Source organism: Scylla paramamosain, chromosome 7 (genome assembly GCF_035594125.1).
Source record: "Scylla paramamosain isolate STU-SP2022 chromosome 7, ASM3559412v1, whole genome shotgun sequence".
NCBI classification, from domain to species: Eukaryota; Metazoa; Arthropoda; class Malacostraca; order Decapoda; family Portunidae; genus Scylla; species Scylla paramamosain.
This window is the reverse complement of record NC_087157.1, coordinates 9,042,077-9,052,500: the sequence shown is the minus strand read 5'-3', so window position 1 is coordinate 9,052,500 and position 10,424 is coordinate 9,042,077.

Here is a 10,424-nt window from a genome sequence, read left to right as displayed (position 1 = left end):
ACGTGTGTGTGTGTGTGTGTGTGTCTAAACTTATGTATCGTAGTATAATGCATTAGGGGAAAGACTAAAATTGTGTGTGTGTGTGTGTGTGTGTGTGTGTGTGTGTGTGTGTGTGTGTGTGTGTGTGTTAAGCTGTCATAACCATACTACTTATATTTAGAAATACCAGTAGTAAAAATCTGACTTGTCTCTAATGTTCGACACTTGTGCTAAAATTTCCTTAAAAGCACCTGTTTCAATAACCAAACGCGGAACACGGAATGCCCGAAGCGAGGCACTCATGGAAGCAATGGATACTCACGTGCAGGTGTCCCCAAACCGAGGCATATGTACGCATAGGGATGCTGGAATGGATTCTCAGGAGTACGTTGTCACTATTCTGTGTATGGCATGTTGCTGGTATCAATATTTCAAGTGGGAATCCAGGGGATGGGTCACAAGTCCTCGTCAGTGTGAAGGAGTGTTAAACGACTATAAAGGAGTTGTTTGGCCGTATTAACCATTTTTACATGAGTTGAATCCAACCGTTAAGAGCCGTTAAGAGTTCGAAAATCCGTAATACACTCGCCAAACTATAACTATATCTGAAGCCTGCTGATAGAGGGCGATGCTCAAGGCCTGCGCTCAAGTATAGCGATACCACGTTCACTACTTACTGGGCACCAGGAGACAGTTATCGCTGCGGCAAAAATGTCTAATGACGCACTAGCACCACCGCGCGTTTAGCGATTACAGCAGCGTGTAATTAAATGAATTAAAAAATCGCAATTATTTGCCGTATTTAAATTTTGTTTCATTATAATTTTTATGTAAGTTTGATGCAAGTAAGCATTTATCTTTCACCAGAGTAACTCCTCAAACATGATGTTGCTCTTGATGGTTCGGCGTTGCGTCCTCATAGTGAGCAGTTTCCACCTTGATGCAAGGGTTATCCACGCGGGTTAAGTACTTAACGTCGCCGTCACGAAAAGCGAAGTATGTTGTGGAGAAAGACTGCACAGAGTTTTGCAGGTTTATTCTCTTCTGTGCATTGTTACCGGGACAACTCCAGCGCAGATTCGTGGCCCCACTGACTTCACGTACAGATACGGCTACATGTTTTGAACGCAGTCCCCTTTTGGTGTAAGGCTCACGAAGGCTCTGCAGTGTTCCACAGGTAAATTCATACAACAGAAATATAAAATACTATCGCACCATCGCTATGAACATCTCGAGTTGCGCCATGACCTCTTGCTAGAAAGGAGACAGGTGCGCCCCTTCTCCTGAGATGAGGGCGGGAAGGCAATACTCGTGCCTCCAGTTTCTGCCAGAGCAGCGCACGGAGCCTCTCACAACTCGTTGATTCTAACATATAAACACAATCCTGAGATTTTCTTCTCAGCAGTATAATTATATGTAAGAAACCCATAAAGAAACGAATGATTAAGTGAGATGAAGGAATTTAAAAGAAAAAATAAGATGCAGAAGAAATAGGAAAATATATGCAACCAGAAAAAAAAAAAGAAAAACAAGGCAGCAAAAGTTTCGATAAGCATGGACGCCCGTTGAAGTGAAGGGCAATAGAATGAAGTGAAGCCGCCCCTGGTGAGGAGACGATTCACTCGCACAGGGAACGCCGCCTTCCCTTCAGTGTTTGCTTCCTCTGTTCTCAGTCAACATGAGTGGTGGTGTTGCTGGTGGTGGTGGTGGTGGTGGTCATAGGAACAGCAGCAAAAGTAGCGTTAGTAATAGGAGTAAACAGTGGAGAAGTAGTGGTAGTAGTAGTAGTAGTAGTAGTAGTAGTAGTAGTAGTAGTAGTAGTAGTAGTAGTAGTAGTAGTAGTAGTAGTAGTAAAAGTAGTAGTAGCAGTAGTAGTATTAGTAGTAGTAGTAGTAGTAGTAGTAGTAGTAGTAGTAGTAATAGTAGTAGTAGTAGTAGTAGTAGTAGTAGTAGTAGTAGTAGTAGTAGTCGTATTGTTGTTGTTGTTGTTGTTGTTGTTGTTGTTGTTGTTGTTGTTGTTGTTGTTGTTCTTGTTCTTGTTGCTGTTCTTGTACGGGGATGAGGAGAAGTATTAGTATAGTACGAACAATAATAAGCATGTATAATAACACGTTAGTAACAATAATAATAACACCTATAATAATAGTATCTTAGCACACCACCACCACCACCACTACACCACCACCACCACCATTACCATTACCACCACCACCACCACCAACGCCGCCGCCGCCGCCGACGCCACTCCCAAGCCACGGTAGGGAAGGTCTGTGGCTCAGCCTGGCCTGCCCGTGCCCATCGTAACCCTGGGCAGCCGCGGTAATAATTTAATTGATGCGGATAAATACATAACCACAAATATAGCAAGAAGCTCATTATTTCTTAAAGCTGACTTAATGTGCTGTAATCCCCAAATAGGAAGTAAGGATAGAACAAAAATGCAGGAGTAGAGAGAGAGAGAGAGAGAGAGAGAGAGAGAGAGAGAGAGAGAGAGAGAGAGAGAGAGAGAGAGAGAGAGAGAGAGAGAGAGAGAGAGAGAGAGAGAGAGAGAGAGAGAGAGAGAGAGACCTGCTTTACCTCACTCGCTTATTCACTCGCTTATTAATTAACAGCGTGCAATAGCACCAAAGTTTAGTCACCTCTCCACACTGGATCACGTGAGCCGTACCATTGAATATAGATGGCGTGGGAAAGGTGTAGATAAGCATCAGGTGCGGGCGACTCAGGTAAACAGTGCGGAGGAGTGTGGGGCGATAGGGCTACGCTTAATTAATTCCTGTGTGCGTCGACCTTGAGCACTTAGCCTTACCTGTGGTCGATGATCAGCCTGCCTCTGCCTTCCCAACCTTCCTCTGCCAACCTATTACCTTCCCTTCCTAACCTGCCTCTGCGTGCCCCCAACCTGCCTCCTTAGCCTGCCTCTGTATATCTCAATCCTCTCTTCAGCCAGCCTCTGTCAGCCTGTACCCTGCATCCCTGCCAAACTCTACTCTGTCTTCCTCAGTTTGTCTCAGCTTACGGCAATCTGGTCTCTCCTGGTCTGTCTCTTTACCCTTACTTTACCTTTCAACATCCACTGTATTAACCCATTTCATCCCTTCCATATTCCTTGCTTCCCACCTCCACCACCACCACCACCACCACCGCCACACTGCACTCCTCAGCCATACCTAATCAATTCCTTTATCTGTTCTGCCTCCTACTGCCATTTCACTGCATACCATTTCAACCGTATCTTGCCTATTCCATCCCCATATTCCTCTTGCCTTCCCTGTCTCTCTTCATCTCCTCTTTACTTGCAGTTTCATCTTTCCTTACGTAAGCTTTTCCAATCCTCACGCAGTCTGCTTTTTATAGAAATTGATGCGATCGAATATATACGGCACCTGAGTTTTAAGGAAGGAATAAGAAGGAAGGAACGTTATTTGACAAGGAAAATGTATACATGTGAAAAGATATATGTTTTTTTTTTTTTTAAGAAGTAGATATATAAGTCATGGGGATACTGAAACATTAAGAAAGGTACAAACAGAGCCATACTAACCATAGTGATACACGAGAAGTTAAAATTCATAAAAGTTATATTGAAATAAAATGTACTGTAATTCGATTAAGCCGCAATAGAGGAAAAGAAGGGTAGATGTGAACCTTTCTTTAACTAGATGAGTAGTAAAATTAAAATCTGAAATAGGATGTAGATAGGTGATGGGGAAAACTATATACTATTAGGATATCACAATGTAAATCAACAAACAAAAAAAATGTGTCTTCAATATGGAAAAATGGAGGTGATAGACTTTCAGACGAAAAATTCATAATCTAAACTGAATAATTTGAGGTATGAATAGATCAGTGCGGACAAATACTATAATGTGCTACATAAAAAGATTAAGAAAAGAACTATGACTTAAATGTAGCTGTATGCAGTAAAACATATATATAATACATAATCAATTTGAACGGCAGCTTTAGATCCACAAAGAAATAAATACGAATAATCACGTCCTTCCTGCTGCCAACACCTGCGCACACGGGTGTTACTGAGAGGCGGGTTGTCTTTAGATCACTAACATCACGCATAAGTACAGAGGGCGACAGTTGAATGGATACGTAGAGAAACATAATTTTCATGGAATGACCAAAAGTAAGTTTAAACCTTCACAATCTGTATAAAAGCAAATTAGGAGATATTATAATGATGGATAAATTCGTAATAAGAGTATTGAATATTAAAGTACGGGCTATAACACACGCAGCCTTCAGATTAAAAGACATCAGTAGAGAATTATAGAAGGTACGAGGAAAGCACGATATACCAAAATAAGCCTTGCAGTTAGATTATTTCGTAGAAGGGTACCGCGGGGGATTGTGTGTATTGAAAATGTACATGAACTTACAGTAGCCCGTGTGAAATGGTGTTAAGAATAGGAGAAAGGAGATATCTAGCCTCACACACACACACACACACACACACACACACACACACACGACACACACACACACTTGACACACACACACACACAGCACAACACACACACACACACACACACACACAGACACACACACACACACACACACACACACACACACACACACACACACACACACACACACACACACACACACACACACACACACACACACGCACACACCACACACACACACACACACACACACATGTTTCTTGGCAGTCACATGAACCAGTCCGTGTGCATGAAAATAAATGTCCTACACAGCGACACATAAGATGCACAACGAACTGCCAAACAAAAGAAAGAACACAAAAATAAGTAAACAAATGGACACGTGAACAAAATGGATAAACAACACGCACGAAACTGTCACATTCTGGGAAGCCAAGGTAGAAAATAAATAAATGCACATGAACACGAACAAATTTGATCCCATTACTGAATTTTCCTCGCCAGTAAATAAAACGTGAAGGTCAAATGCCGTAGACTGTTACTCCATTTTTTTTTTTTTTTTTTGCTTTTTTTTTAGGAGCTAATTCTGAAACACTTTCCGCGCGCATCTCCACTACATTAAAAAAAAATCTCTAAATGATATTACGCGGGGCTTTTAGGGATGTTTTTCTCTTAATGGTTCTAGCGACAGGTTAACAAGATTTCTACATTAATAACTGGAGAAACACTTGAGAACGCGACTGATCATCTCTGTGACCTTTCCGAGACAGCAAAGCGTTTTAGAATACGGGCCATAGACAGGAAATCAAATGAACACAAAGGAAAAACAAACAGTAGCAGTCTTGTTGATCCTTACGAGAATGCTTGTGGTAACGTACACTAATATGAAAGTAAGAGACGCTAGACACTAAAGTTAAAAGCTTCTGGTCAGTGAATCAATACAGACCAGGAACATTAATCACTTAGCCTTCGTTGCACATCATATTCTCAGTGCCTCAATACAACCTCCTTTTTTTATATACGATGATCGATATGAAGGAGAATGTCGTGAGTGAGTGAGTAAGGTGAGAGGGAGTGAAAACGATGAAGGTATACGATGAAAAAAAAATAATGGGGAGAAATGATGAAGAAATAAAGATAGTAGGAGGGAATGGAAAGTGTACGAGCGAGAAGGCAATACAGAGATACGAGAAGGATGCGTGATAAAAAAAAAAAAAAAAAAAGAGAAAGAAGGTTGAAAAAACAGCGTGCGTGTGGTACAAAGATGAAAGTGAGAAGGAAGAAATGAAGAGAAGGAGAAGCAAGTATCTTTAGCAGCTGTTACTTGTGTAGAGGGGGGAAAAGGATAATTATTTGCTTTTTCAAGCTATACTACGGAGTTAATAATGAGGAAAAGACGAGAGAGATGATGTATATGTGTACTTAAACTGTATATATGGGAGAGAGAGGCAGAGAGAGGCAGAGAGAGAGAGAGAGAGAGAGAGAGAGAGAGAGAGAGAGAGAGAGAGAGAGAGAGAGAGAGAGAGAGAGAGAGAGAGAGAGAGAGAGAGAGAGAGAGAGAGAGGAAAGCGTTCTCAGTAAATGTTAAATTAAGTGGTGCACTGTGACGAAATAATTATACCTGTTATTTTTTACGGCTACTCAGGTGCTAGAATGATGTGATGAGAGATGTTTCCAGTGAATGTGTGGCTTAGGAGGAGGAGGAGGAGGAGGGGGAGGGAGGGGAAGGCAAGGCAGGGTAGGAGGGATGGGGTGTCGCACCGGCAAGGTCGTGAGTGCAAGGTGGTGGTGGTGGTAGTGGTAGTGGCGGCAGGGAGGGGGTGATTATGATGGTGGAGGTGAAGGTGGTGGTGGTGGTGTATGTGTATGTTTGTGTGTGTGGAGAACCGTCAGCCAGGCCACGGCCAAGTCAGTTGCTCCGTTGTGGTAGCTGCGGTAAGCGTCTGGTGTGGCGCGCGTCCGACCACCACCACCACCACCACCACCACCATTACTACCACCACCGCCGCCGCCATGTGTGTCCTCCCGCGGCATAATATTAATCACACTCTCTAATCCACGAACTCATTTTTTTCCCCCACATCACCTCCTCCACCACCACCACATCACCGCACCACCACCGCTCCCGCCTGGCCGCCCCACCGCCACCAGCATCTCTTGTCCCAGTGTGACCCTCAGCCTACCCCACCATTGTCACAGTGCACAGGTTAAAGTCACGAAAATTCCACACCCTGTTTATAATATTCAAGAGAACCAAGAAAACATGTCTGAAATGAGTGGCTGTCAATGAGCGTTTGTCTCTAATGAGCCGATATCTTCCTTGACACCGTAACTGTCCCCATGCAGTTTGTCTCCCCAGCCACTCCCCAGCAGGATGCCATACGCTAACCTCCCATTCTCGACTCTCCTAAATCACGTGCACCTTCTTCCACCTCCACCAGCACTACGCACCCCACCTTCCTCCACCTTCCCTTCTCTCCCCGTCTCCTCCCAACACTCTCCAAAAACAAACATGTACCGTTTCCTCACCACCAGACACTACACGTACCTTCCTCCCTTTACCTTGCAGCCTCCCTCCCTCCCATTCCTGTCCATCACTCACCATCTAACTCACTCGTCGAGATCTCAGTCATCCCACGCCTAGGACAACGAATAAATCTCATGAGTCTCCGCGTGTAACTCTCCACTCAAGATACAAACACTACTTGCCCCCATAACACACTACACACTCATTTCTCCTTTTACTTCGCACGATTCCCTCTTCTCTTTTACACCTCCGCCTCCCACTCTCTCTCCGCCAGCCAAGTCCAAGGACACGTTTCACCAAGAGATTTGAACTGGTGGTGATGGTGGTAGGTGGTTGTGCAACCCGCGTACCAGTGAGCCAATGAAGTGACTGTGCCGTCGTGGTCGTGAGGACGTGATGGGATTCGTGACGCGCCGCAACGCAACGCATCCGCCGCCGCCGTCAGGAGTGCAAACAGTGACGATATGAAAGTGACGTTGCTGCCATTTTTTTTTTTTTTTTTTTTTTCTCTCTCTACCTTAACTTTCTTTCGTCTTTTTTTTTATTTCAACTTGTCTTACGTAATCGCGTGATACAAGTAGCTTTGGCCAGGTGCAAATTACTAGGCTTTTACCTTGCTGCATGATCTGCGTGTGTGTGTGTGTGGTGTGTGTGTGTGTGTGTGTGTGTGTGTGTGTTGCTGTGCACGTGTAGCCATCCTCCTCCTCCTCCTCCTCCTCCATGCCGTGTTTTTTTTTCCTACCTTTTTTACACTGGTCGTGTGAATGGTGGCATGAAAAACACGTTAGCGAAGCGGGAGGGCAGGGGAGCGACGCGTGTTGCTTAAAGGGAGGGAGCGTGGGAAGCAGGGGGAAGGGAGAGAAAGAAGAAGGAAAGGTGGGAGAGTAGGAAGAAATGGGAGAGGAAGCAGGGAGGAAGGGAGAGAGAGAAGGAAGAGAAGAAAGGAGGGAGAGAGAGAGAGAGAGAGAGAGAGAGAGAGAGAGAGAGAGAGAGAGAGAGAGAGAGAGAGAGAGAGAGAGAGAGAGATGATGGATGATGCAAAATAAACTGACCGAAAAGATGCATACATTACCGAAGTGCCGTGCCGTGTGACTTGGGCGATCATGCTCCTCAACCTTCGATTTTCAGTCACGTGATGAGATGTGAGGGTTTACATGCCAGGTTGTTGCTCTCTTTGATCCTAGCCTAATACGTACATCAGTCCCCCCTCCCCCCGCACCCCGAAAAAGAATATATTAAATAAAACCGTACTTCATCTTAACATAACCCTACTCTTAATATATCACAAAGTCACCCTTCAGCTCATTCAAATCTGCGATATAAGTCAAGTAAGGCTCTGTTATTACCCACACCGTATCCCTGGAAAGCGTTACCGTCATCTGTTGCTCTTTCTCAGGAGGGATTAACGACTGGAGGAGGAGGAGGAGGGTGATGGTCAGAAAATGGCCTCTCCACAAGGGTATCGAGTTTGCTTTGAATTGTGGGAAGAGAAGAGAGTTGCTGGGGCGAAGAGTGGAGTGAAGTTGGTTATTAGAAAAGGAGATTTAATTTTTGGAGAAGACTGTAATTAATTGTCAGAGCAGAAGAGAGTTACTTTATTGAGAAGAGAAGAGTGAGGTTAGTTGTTGAAGAATGAAGAGGAGAATTACTTTTGGTAGGAGACATGAGAGGAATTAATTGATTAAGAAGAGAAAAGAGCTAGTTGCTGAAGTGGAGTTAGTTGATGGAAAAGAGAATAAAAAGATTTCGTTGTTGGGAGAAGAGAAGAGAGAAATTAGTTGTTGAGGAGAAAAGAAGGCATTTGTCAGAGAAGAGAAGATAGAAATTAGTTGTTGAAGAAAAGACAAGAGTTGGTTGTTGGAGAAGAGAAGAGATAAGTTAGTTGTTAGAGAAAAGAAGAGAGAAGAATTAGTTGTTGGAGAAGAGAAGAGAGAAGTTAGTTGTTGCAGAAAAGAAGAGAGAAAAATTAGTTGTTGGAGAAGAAGAGAATGGAGTTAATAATTGAAATAGAAGAGGAGATTGAGTCTTTCAGCTCCCCAGTTCATTCCTGTTAACTACAAAATAAGTATCGCAAATTAAACCTAACCTAATAAACATGCTCCCGTGGGTTGCTTGAAACTGGTGAGAGAAACAAGAAACAAAAGAAAAAAGTACAACCACGACCACTAACTGTAGTGAAATTGGCCGGCTAAAGAACGCAGAAGGTGTAAAAGTATATAAAAAAAATTACCTTTTTTTCTTTTTTTTTTCTTTGATGTTATACTTTTACCACAATGATCTGAATTAAAGCTACACTAAAAACAATCCTGCTTCTTCCTACACGCTTTAACTCCTTTCCTGTGCAGTGAATTGACGGGAAACTTTCAGACCGAGGGGAACAAAAGCATCAAGTCATCTGGATGCGGAAATCTCCCACGCATTCATTTTTTTTCCCCTCTCTTTGCAGTCCCTTGTATTTGCGGTCTCGATTACAGTCCCGCTGGAAATACTGACCCTAAGGGAACGTGCGGCAGGTGGCTGGCATTAAAGCACGCGACAGATTGGTAATTTGTATAATGAGGGAGGGAGTGCTAGGTGAGGTGTAGTTGGGGTGTAGGGGGGGATAGAAAGGGGTAGTAGAGTGGATGTAGGGGAGGGTGTGAAAGATTCAGATGAGATAGAGAACAGGGTAGTAATTCTCTCTCTCTCTCTCTCTCTCTCTCTCTCTCTCTCTCTCTCTCTCTCTCTCTCTCTCTCTCTCTCTCTCTCTCTCTCTCTCTCTCTCTCTCTCTCTCTCTCTCTCTCTCTCTCTCTCTCTCTCTCTCTCTCTCTCTCTCTCTCTCTCTCTCTCTCTCTCTCTCTCTCTCTCTCTCTCTCTCTCTCTCTCTCTCTCTCTCTCTCTCTCTCTCTCTCTCTCTCTCTCTCTCTCTCTCTCTCTCTCTCTCTCTCTCTCTCTCTCTCTCTCTCTCTCTCTCTCTCTCTCTCTCTCTCTCTCTCTCTCTCTCTCTCTCTCTCTCTCTCTCTCTCTCTCTCTCTCTCTCTCTCTCTCTCTCTCTCTCTCTCTCTCTCTCTCTCTCTCTCTCTCTCTCTCTCTCTCTCTCTCTCTCTCTCTCTCTCTCTCTCTCTCTCTCTCTCTCTCTCTCTCTCTCTCTCTCTCTCTCTCTCTCTCTCTCTCTCTCTCTCTCTCTCTCTCTCTCTCTCTCTCTCTCTCTCTCTCTCTCTCTCTCTCTCTCTCTCTCTCTCTCTCTCTCTCTCTCTCTCTCTCTCTCTCTCTCTCTCTCTCTCTCTCTCTCTCTCTCTCTCTCTCTCTCTCTCTCTCTCTCTCTCTCTCTCTCTCTCTCTCTCTCTCTCTCTCTCTCTCTCTCTCTCTCTCTCTCTCTCTCTCTCTCTCTCTCTCTCTCTCTCTCTCTCTTAAGTAACAGTAATATTAAAGTCTCAGTACAGTGTTACGATCTTTCCTCCCCTGCCGGTGTCCAGGCGCTTCTGTTATCAGGTAACGAGCACTAATGAGGGAC